This window comes from Microtus ochrogaster, unplaced genomic scaffold (genome assembly GCF_000317375.1).
Source record: "Microtus ochrogaster isolate Prairie Vole_2 unplaced genomic scaffold, MicOch1.0 UNK64, whole genome shotgun sequence".
NCBI lineage: Eukaryota > Metazoa > Chordata > Mammalia > Rodentia > Cricetidae > Microtus > Microtus ochrogaster.
The window spans coordinates 1,421,064-1,433,056 of NW_004949162.1; positions in this window are offsets into that span (position 1 = coordinate 1,421,064).

Consider the following 11,993-nt stretch of genomic DNA (forward strand, 5'->3'; position numbering starts at 1 on the left):
AAATGGGAGGTTGGGAGGAGGCGTAAACTTGTTTTTTTTTCATTTTCTCAATAAAAAAAAGAAAAAAATATTTTTTATTGTTTTTATTAAGCTATACCTTTTTCTCCACTCCCTTCTCTTCCTACCCTCTCCCCTTCTACCCTTTCCTGTTACTCCCACACTCATAATTAAATCAGGAGATCTTGTCTTTTTCTACTTCAAATATTGTTATTGATACATTTCTTTTTTTGTTTTACACTAGGACAGTGGGCTATCTAGTCTCGGATCCTTGGTCACCCAACAGTGTTTGGTATGGGCTCCATCTAACACAGTGGACCTTAAGTAAAATCAGACATTGATTGTCTCTGATAAAAACTTGTGTGCCACCATTGTCTTTGCAGGCAGGACAGATTTTAGGTCAAAAGCTTTATGAATGAGTTGATCTTTATGTTTCTCTGTAGGTAACTTGCAGAGTATCTTCCTGTACAAAAGATACTAGAAGGTAGGGATGAAGGTACTGCACAGGCAACAGCTTGACTTATAGATGATCAATGAATTCTGTGGGTATTGTCCTAGGCAATGTGGCACTGCTGTCAGTTTTTGGAGAGCAAACCATTGCCTGAGAAACACCCTGGGTTTTTGGGTACTTCCATGGAAACTCCTTGGCCAAGAAATCAATTGAATGCAAACCAAGTCCTGCTACAGGAAGCCATGCTTGGTGACAAATGTTCGCTGTTATAAATTTGTGTCCCACATTATTAGAAGAACTCACTTGGATCACTTTTATATATTTTAGGGAATTTCCACTGCACTAGACTTCCACATTCACCCCAAAATGCCCCCAACAAATTCAGACATCTTTCCTGCGTGCTCTCCTCCACCCCATCTCCCCAGCACCTGATAACCCTCCTTCTTGTCCTCACCTGCTCCCAGTCCACCCATGAAATCTATTCACTTTCCCTTAACCATTGAGATTCCTGCATATTTCCTAGACCCTTCTTCTTTACCTAATCTCGCTGACTCTATGGTATGTTGGTTATCATTTACTTAACCGCTAATGTCACCTTATAAGTAAATATATGCTGCATGTATCTTTCTGGGTCTGAAATTTTCTAGTTCCATCCATTTTCCTATGAATTTTTGATGTCAATTTTCACAGCTGAGTAATAACCCATTGAACCATTTTTTTTATCCATTCTGTTGATGGCCATCTAGGTTGTTTCTAGTTTCTGCCAATTATGGATGAATTTCAATTGGACACGGCTGAGCAAGTGTCCTTAAGGTAGGATAGAGTGTCCATTGGATATATGTCCAAGAGTGACATGGCTGAATCTTGAGGTAAACCAATTTCTAGTTTTCTGAGGAACTGTCATATTGATTTCCATAGTGGTTATACAAATTTGCACTGCCACAAGAAACGAAGGAATGTTCTCCTTGTTCCATATCCTTGCCAGCATGAGCTGCTACTTGTGTTTTGGAACTTAGGCTTTCTAAGAGGAATAAGATGGAATCCCAAAGTATTTTTTATTCACATTTCTGTGATGGTAGAAATGTTTGCCATTTCTTAAAATGTTTCTCAGCCACCTGGGTTACTTCTACTGAGATTTCTCTTCATATCTGTAATCCACTTTTAAATTGTTTTTTATTTGTTTTCATATCCAGTTTCTGGCCGGGCAGTGGTGGCGCACGCCTTTAATCCCAGCACTCGGGAGGCAGAGGCAGGTGGATCTCTGTGAGTTCGAGACCAGCCTGGTCTACAGAGCTAGTTCCAGGACAGGCTCCAAAGCCACAGAGAAACCCTGTCTCGAAAAAAAACCAAAAAAAAATCCATATCCAGTTTCTTGAGTTTTCTATATATTTTATATATTATTCTTCTATTGGTGGAGGACTTTTCCATAGTTCATTTGATGGAGGGAAGTTCTTAAATTGATATCCCCAATTTCTACATGTGTGAAGTTGACAACCAAGGTTAGCCTTAATAGTAATTAAAAATAACTGATCCCATGTCTTTTGTTCTAGATTTATTTTTGCTTTTAATTATTTTATTTATATTTTGTGAATATGACATAGTTGCATCATTTCTTCTTCCCTTTCCTCCCTATAAATTTACCCATATATCTCTTATTACTCTTTCAAATTCATGACCTCTTTTTCATTAATTGTTGCTACATACATGCATGTGTATGTGTATATATACATTTATAAATGCATAAATACCACGTGTCCAGTGTGTACATTGTTACTTGTATGCATGTTTTCAGGGCTGATTGCTTAGTATCACATAACCAATTGTTATGCTTTTTTTCTGGGTAAGATTATATTTCCTGTTCTCAGCATTGTGTGTACTACATTTTGTAGGACTGAGATTTCTTGAGCTTTCTCATTCTGCATTAACATATCTATTGATGCCCTTGTTCAGCTCAAGTGTAAGCTGTTATTAGTGAGACTTTATAGGTTCTGCTTCTGATACTCCAAAGAGACATAATATCACAATGAATTCCCTGTTTCTTATTTTCTTTCACTTTTTTAAAAAATAAAGTGGCATGTGTAATTAAATTTAATACGTACCATGTGATTTATGGTATAAAGCAACTACAAATAGTATAAATTCTAAGATAAATGAAAAATGATCATGTTTTATACTAATCTGAAGAAACAAGAAAAGTTACCTAATGCTTTATATTGCTTTGGTTAGTAAAGGAGATATCTAGTAGCAATAGTCACTTTATAGTTTTATAAAATGGAAAACAATATTTAAAATATCTATGAATGAAAAAGTACTAGCTACAATTTAAAAAAACATATTTTGCATTTTGATTTAGCAATCGCTCAGCAGTTAAGAGGACTGCCTGCTCTTCTAAAGGTCCTGAGTTCAATTCCCAGCAACCATATGGCAGCTCACAACCATCTGTAATGAGATCTGGTGTAGTAGGAGCTGCGGGTTGCATTCCACCACCCAGCTCCCACCACCAGCTAGCTTTAACCGAAATAACAACACACAAACTGTATTATTTTAAAACACTGCTTGGCCCATTAACTCTAGCCCTTACAGGCTAATTCTGATATCCCGATCAACCCATCTCTAATAATCTGTGTAGCATCAGTCTTACCGGGAAAGATTCAGCATGTCTGACCTGGCAGCTTGCTTCATCGATTGTGTCTGCCACGGTGAGGGAGCGTGGCCTCTGAGCTCACTTCCTCTTCCTCCCAGCATTCTGTTCTGCCTACTCCACCAACCTAAGGGATAGCCTATCAAAATGGGCCAAGGCAGTTTGTTTATTACCAATGACCTTCCTCCATCAATCTGGTGCCCTCTTGAGGAAGAGACCTGGTCAGTCATCCTCATCAACTTAGACCATGAAACCCAATACGGACAAGTTCAGCAGAACTGTCATATATGGGCTGCCCATGCATATTGCAGCATTGCCAGGTCATAAATTTCAAAATTTCAAATTTCATGTTTCATGGTATCAATATTTTGGGTTTAGTATGTTATTACATCATCGTTTTCAGTAGTATAGACAATTTTATGAATGAATTAAAGAACATTTTTTAAAATGAGACATGGCATAAATGTAAATATTGAAACTATGAAAAAGGCAGCATTAACATGTTGAAAACATTAATTTGACATAGGCCATGAGAATTCCCTTTCCCAGACATGTAAGATAAAAGAAATGACATATATCTTATGTTTATATAGCAAAAGTATATAAATAAAAATATTGAAATTGGATTCTGTTGTGCTGACATATTCTATCTCAATAAAATAAGATAAACAAACCAAATAAATCTAAAAGTAATACAAAACATTTCCATACCAATGTGAATAGCTAATATAATTGTACAACCTCAAAGCAGCATATCAAACAAATAATGAATTTACAAACTAAACAAATGGAAAAATTCCCCCACTGGTCCTTGAATTAGAGCTTGTGAGCTCTTGAACATCAGGATCATATTATAAAATGTTGCATATGCTTTGGAATACACTACTACACTACTGCATATTTTATTGTAGTGATCAATGGACTATATAGCAGGAACAAACAAAAAGCGAAACAATGTGTATTTTATTATTCCATTTATATGTAAATTAAATGAGCATTTGTGTTCCTTCAAACTTAATTTATGAAAAAGTTAAATGTAGCAGGGGAAATTAACTCACTACAAGGTGAAATAGTGAAGGGTATAATGAAGAATTTTGAAAAGAATTTTCATGATACCTGAAATGGCCCTAAATTTAATTCTGCGCTTTTGCACTACATAATCATGTTAAGCATTGTCAAATATAAAATAAAAATCTTGATCAACTCTGAGGATCAACTCTCCTGTAGTATCAAATATTTCATTTAGATTTAATTCTTTATGGAAAAACAAATTAAATACTTCTATCTCATTGACATGCAGATTCTATTTGTTGTCTTTTATATGTGGGAAAATATGAGCATATTAAATTATTGCTTAATATAAATGTCTTTAGATATTAATAATGAATGCTTCATTTGCATATCTATTTTATACAAGTATGTAACTAGTGTATGACTTAAATTTCTCAGTAATAAAAGGATCATGAGTGGAAAACATTTATGAAACGCTGCACTATGTAAGTCCCAAGAAGTGTTGGTAGGGAGCCAAATGTTGAATTTCAACATTTAAGACCTAGGCTTAAATTTAAAACTCTTCTGAGTAGCAGATACTTGGAAGTGATTATAAAGTGAATCCCACCTGAGATAAGAATGAAAAGTTTTTTGTATTATTGTCTTTGACTGAGGATAATACATTGTTTTATACTCATCATATTCAAAGGGTTTGCTATAATTTAAATAATAAAGTCTTTTGTTTTCTATCCATTTGAAATAGGTTTTTGAGAACATCATACATTTTTACTGCTCCTACATAACTTCTGCCCCCTTTTTCACCCAACAAAACTCATTAGGATAGAAGATTCAGATTCACTCTATCTAAAGAAATAGAAGCAAAAAAATAAAAAAATAAAAAAAAAACAATAGAATGAATCAAAAGACTTTATTTTTTTTTAACTTTTGAATCAAGGTTTCTTGTATAGCCCTGGTTGTACTGGAACTCGCTCTGTAGAATAGGCTGGGCTTGAACTCACAGAGATTGGCCTTCCTCTACCCACTGAGTATTGGGATTAAAGGCATGTGCCACCACCACCACCTAGATTTAAAAAAAAAAAATTCAGCCGGGCGGTGGTGGCACACACCTTTAATCCCAGCACTTGGGAGGCAGAGGCAGGCAGATCTCGGTGAGTTCGAGACCAGCCTGGTCTACAAGAGCTAGTTCCAGGACAGGCTCCAAAACCACAGAGAAACCCTGTCTCGAAAAACCAAAAAAAAAAAAAAAAACAATAGATTGTGTTCACTATTGTTTGGAAAACTTTAGAAATGGCCTACATTTGCTAGTGGAGGTGAATAAGTAAAAATTATACTGGAATGGATGCAGGTGCCCTTCCATATCCTAACTTGATTTCTGTAACAGGATTATGGAAAACGACCTTGTTTATGAATTTTTCATATGATTTTTCTTTATACCAACATTGGAATACAAGTAATATTTGCCATTTTCAGGCCAAGAAAACTGAAAAACAAGGAAGTCACTTCTATTTATTTTCATATTTTGTGTCAAATCACACTCACATTAGACTTTCATCATTGTGATAAAATGATGAGTAGACAAGAGAGGGGAAGAGAGAAACAAACAGACAGATGGGGAATGAATCACTGATTTTAATAAGCAGTAGAGATAAACAATGAATTAGTGATTTTGGATGAAAGCTAATAGGAATAAGAAAAATGTAAGTTTATTTACCTTAAGAGGGGATTGTACTACAGATATTGCTAGGTTACACAAAGAAAGACATATGAAAATATGTGACACCATAATTAGAAGGAAAATCAAATGCTATAGGTACAAATATTATATATTTCATTTCCTCCACTGTAAATGCCATAGAAAACTAAAACAGTACAAGGTGTAGTAAACACAGGAAAGACTCTGAAGTGCTCAAGTACTCACCTTCAAATTTGTCAACCTTAAGTATTTCCTCTTTTAAGGTCTCTTAAATCATGTGTTTCTAACCTTTTATAATTATTGCTTATGCTTGGTATGACATAGTAAATATGTTTTGAAATGAAAATAATTTTTCAATTTTCTCTTATCTTGGGTCACCCTGATGGTTAATTTTGATTGTCAAATTGACAGGATTTGTAACCATCTAGGATGTAAAGCTTAGAGCATGCCTGTGAGCATATTTCCACAAAGGTTCAGCTGAAAAACTCACCCTCAGTGTGAACAGCACCCATTGCAGGGTTAGTATCTTATTGAAATAAGGTCTGCTTGTTGATTCCTGGCTGTTCAGCCCTGAAATAATCACAAAGAGACAATATTATTTAAATCACTGCTTGGCCAATTAGCTCTCACTTCTTATTGACTAACTCTTACGTATTAATTTAACCCATCTCTAATAATCTGTGTATTACCACAAGACAGTGGCTTATCAGCAAAGTTTCAGCATGTCTGTCTCCAGTGGCAGCGCCATGCATTCTCTCTCTGACTCTGCCTCCTTTCTCCCAGCATTCAGTTTAATTTTCTCCTCTTACCTAAGTTTTGCCCTATCAACAAGCCAAGGCATTTTCATTATTTACCAATGGTATTCAAGCATACAGAGGGGAATCTCACATCACCTCCCCTTTTCTGTTTAAATGAAAAGGAAGATTTTTAACTTTAACATAGTAAAATTACGTATAAGAATACAGGTATTAAACAATAATTATAGTTATAATATTTATATCTATTTTATCTTTTATAATAACTAAGGAAAACTATAATAATAACTATCTATTCTTCAACTCTACCATGTGCTCCAGAAAGATATAATATTACCTAAGTAAACAGGGAATGCATTGTAAGCAACATTCAAAACTCTAAAATTGACAGAGACAACTTGTTGCCTCAACAGTCACCCAAAGTTCTTCTGTATCATTGGCATATCCACCTTTAGCCTACAGGCCCTCAGTATCCGGCAAACTTTTCCATGAAGAAGGAAATTTCAAAGACAGTTCTACCTGCTTTGGCAGTTTGTCAGTCACTTTCTTCTGCGTCCTACAGAATGTCAAGCAGAATCTTTCATGAAGCAGGATGTTTCAAAGACAGGTCCACCCACATTGACAGTTTGTCAGTCACTTTTTTCCGTATTCTGCAGAATATCTAATAGAATCTTTCATGACACAGAAACCCTGAAGGACCATCTCAACTTTAGGCAAGTTCAGCAGTCATTTCTCTGTGGGTCCTGCATGTCTAGTCAAGTAGTCCAGGAAAAAGCAGTTTTTTTTTTTCCAAAAGGTTAATCGACTCCTTAAGGAACTTCTTTGATGCCCATCATCCTCTTGAAGTAGATTGGTGCTGTGAGGATCAAATGTGTCTCACTGTCATGAAAAGTCCTAACTTGTTAAAATATTTGAAATGCCATATTATGAAGATCTCTGAAGGATTTGAAGAATACCTATCTAATTGAAATATATCTAGAAAACCTAACATTACTAAAAGTTTGATTATTATAGATGACTATCTATTAACCTAGTTAAAATGAGCTGTACAAACACAATACCTTAATCAAGTGCAGAAATATATATATATATATATTGACATTAAATTTGTATCAATAAGCAAGATCCATACCAATGCAAATATCTATAGCATATTCCCCCTTTAAATGTAAAAAAAAAACACATTTGTAAACAATATTTAGGAATATGGGCATAATTCTCTCTAATCTTCTTTCTATTGTTTATTGGATGAAGTAATTTTTTAAGGGTGTTCAAGGTGACCTTTCCGTGGGTCTTTGTACATCAAACCAGATTAGCCTGAAATGAATCCACAGGTTCTTATCCTCTGTGAAAACAAAAGAAGAACCTCTTTTCCAAAGCAACATATACTTAGACCCATATTTTGAATTCAAGATACCTTTAAAATATATATGTTAACTTAGCTTAGCCATCCCCAGTATGAAATGTCTCTCTGCAGTCAAAAAATTCAAAGAAACACAAGAATATACATAATCCAGACTATCTTTCTATATTCCATCTTTATGTGGCTTATATGTTTAAAATTCATTACTTTTTAATATTTATTTTATTATCTTTATTCCTTTAATCTATGACTGTATCTACTCTGTCTTTTTCAAGACTTTGTTTCATTTTAAAAAAAACAATTTACTTTCTTTTCCAACTCTCTATACTCTTTTTCTTCTTTCTCCCAAGCCTACTTACATTTATCTAACACTGTGATCCTTTTAGAGGTCTTTTCCATCTGAATTTGCCTTTATTGTGTATTTATAATTATTTTCTAACCAGTACTGCTCTGCCTGCTTGCTTTGCACAGTCCAATATGATGGAAGTACATTCATTGCCTCTGCGAGCCATGCACATTGCCCCAGTTCCAAATATGCAGCAGGTCTATGTAGAGCCATTAAGATGTTATAGCACTCTGCTCACAAAGTTATTTAATGCTTCATACCCCAACCTTGTCAAAGTTTGTGCTGGCAGCACAGCCAAGGCAGCCACAGTTTCAAAACAGCATGCCTTTTTTCCCCTTCTACCACTGAATCAGGAGAACCTCTCTTAAAGGAGCCATGCATCTGCTTGCTTCTAGCAAACAGAGCCTACCCAAGAAAATACCCCTATCAAATTATGCTTAAGTTTGTTCTTTTATTTCTAGGTTTCCTTTTTAAGATTCTCATGTTTTATGTGAATTTCATTTGGCCTTGTGGGTGCCAATTTGTTGAATTAAGGGCTGTTTGTTGGTTCCCAGCTGTTCAGTCCCAAAATAATCACACAGAAACTATATTTTTTAAATCACTGCTTGGCCCATTAGGTCTAGATTCTTATTGGCTAACTCTTACATATTAATTTAACCCATCTCCATTAATCTGTGTACTTCCATGAGGCACATGGCAAAGATTCAGCATGTCTGTCTCCTGTGGCAGCTCCATGGCTTCCTTTTCTGACTCTGGTTCCTTTCTCCCAGCATTCAGTTTAGTTTTCCCTGTATACCTAAATTATTCCCTATCAACAGGCCAAAGCAGTTTCTTTATTCACCAATGGTATTCACAGCATACAGAGGTGAATCCTGCATTAGTATCTGGACTAAAAAAAAAATGGAAATTGTGAGTGAAGCACCAACAGTCATTTCTGTCTTTTTTTACTGAAGATGCTATATGATCAGTTGCCTCAAACACTTGTTTCCATATCTTCCACATGTGTTTTCTCCTTATGGCAATTGACTCTGAAACACTAATAACTCTGTGGTGTCTGCTGAGCAATGGTGAGAATACCCAATGTTAGAAGTCTCTCCCTGAGACATAGACTTCATCTATGAATGCCAGATGCTTTCAACACATACAAGACATGACTTCTATATGATTTTTATCTTCTATAATATATTGACTCTGTTGAAACTTCTAAATGCCATGTTTGTTTTTCAATAACTTATAAATATATAGAAAGAAACTATATAGGCAGTTCATTAAGTGCCTTTGTCCCACATATAAATAATTAAACATTATTAATATATGCAGCTAAACCCTTAAAGAAAACTTCCTCATTTTCCAGGAGCTGTCCACATATCTTCAGATAGGAGTGAAGGCACGAGAGCCTTAGTTCTCTCCATGTTGGAATGTTGATTGGCTTGCTGTTGTGTATGTGTTAGCAAGTAAACCACAGCTGCTGTGAACTCCTGAATGTAGTAGATCTGTCATATCCAGAAGTTAGAGTTTCACTTCAATATTTTTCAGCTTATGAATCTTACATTCTTTTTTCTCCATCTATGGCAATGATTTCTCAAGTTTGGGTTGTATGTTACAGATGTCCCTTTGTGGCTGAACAGTTCATTGACACTTATTTTCTATACTGCCATAAGTTGTGGGATTCTGTAATAATCATCTTCCATTTAAAAAACTAAACTTTGATGAGGTGTGAAAGCTGCATCAATCTGTGTGTACAGCCAATGTAAATTTAGAGGTTGGTCTGATACTATGTTCATTTAGCAGAAATTGCCACAGTAGGGTCACCCTAGAGTCTTTGAGCCTCCAAACCATGACTTCATGGCTACATTTACAGCTATAGGCATGTGTTTCCTCCAAGAAACCCAGGCTTAAATCCAACCTAAAAACAATTAGTTATTCTTGTAGCATTCATGCCACCACTGCATGCATAGGCTTATCTTGCCATGATTACCATTACTTTATACAGTCAATACTGTATACAATAATATTATACAAAAATATTGCATATTAGGTCCAAATCAGGAGCAGAAGGAGAGAGAACACGAGCAAGGAACTCAGGACCGCGAGGGATGCACCCACACACTGAGACAATGGGGATGTTCTATTGGGAACTCACCAAGGCCAGAGGGCCTGGGTCTGAAAAAGCCTGGGATAAAACCGGACTTGCTGAACATAGCGGACAATGAGGACTACTGAGAACTCAAGAACAATGGCAATGGATTTTTAAGCCTACTGCATGTACTGGCTTTCTGGGAGCCTAAGCAGTTTGGGTGCTCACCTTACTAGACCTGGATGGAGGTGGGTGGTCCTTGGACTTCCCACAGGGCAGGGAACCCTGATTGCTCTTTGGGCTGATGAGGGAGGGGGACTTGATTGGGGGAGCGGGAGGGAAATGGAAGGCGGTGGCGGGGAAGAGACAGAAATCTTTAATAAATAAATAAATTTAAAAAATATTGTATATTGTAAACAAGGTATAAAGCCAAAAATGCAGTTTTATGATTTTCTCAAAGCAGCTTACAAAGCATCTTCTGTAACTATGGAAGATAACAATTAGTCTGCCTGTTTTTGTGTGTGTGCATGTGTGTGTGTGTGTGTGTGTGTGTGTGTGTGTGTGTGTGTAATTTGAACCTCTGAGATAACTAATACTATGTATAACTGTGATAAATGTAAATCATGGGAGTTTTTTTAATTAATATATCCAGTAACCTTACAGAAATTGCCAAATGCTACAGGCTTTGTAAGAGCTGAATGGACTACTGTGGCAGTTAGACATTTTATTGTTTTTATTGAGCTATATTTTTTCTGCACTCCCATCCCTTCATCCCTTCTACCCTCCTAACTTCTTCTGTGACCACCACATTTGCAGTTTAATCAGGAGATTTTGCCTTTTTCACCTTCCTACCTAGATTTCTCTCTTAGGGTCCTCTTTGTAGTCACATTTCATTTGTATTTTAATAAAAAAAAAGTTTGCCAGAAGGTCAGAAAAGTAAACCAGCCACACTAGCCAGCCTTACAGATCAAGCAGAAATGTCACACACCTTTATTTAATCCTAGTAGCCACAGGGACCTACTCCTTTAATTTCAGAAGCCACACTAGTTTGCCACAGAATCTAGGAGGTAGTGGTACACACCATTAATCCCAGAACTAGAGAATTATAAAGTGGAAAGAGACAGCTCTCAGTCTCGTTCTGAAATTTCCTGGAGGCTGTATCAACATTTTCAGACTGAGGTCAGATAAGAGCTACTGACTGGCTACTTTGTTTTCCTGATCTTCAGGTTGAACCACAATATCTGTCTCTGATATTTTATTAATTATGTTTCACATCTTTGTTGGCTAGGTTCACTAGAGCTGTAGAATGTATGCTGGTTTTCCTTTGCTTTATGTCTAAAAGTCACTTATGAGTGAATACATATTATATTTGTCTTTCGGAGTCTGGATTAGCTCAATCAATATTGTTTTTTCTAGATCTATTGGCCTGGAAATTTCAAGATGTCATTATTTTTTATTGCTATGTTTACTCCATGGTGTAAATGTACCAAATTTTCTTTGCCCATTCATTTAGATATATTGTTATCAAAATCTTGCTATAACAAATAATGTCACTAGCCGAGCAGTGGTGGCGCATGCCTTTAATCCCAGCACTCGGGAGGCAGAGGCAGGCGGATCTCTGTGAGTTCGAGACCAGCCTGGTCTCCAGAGCTAGTTCCA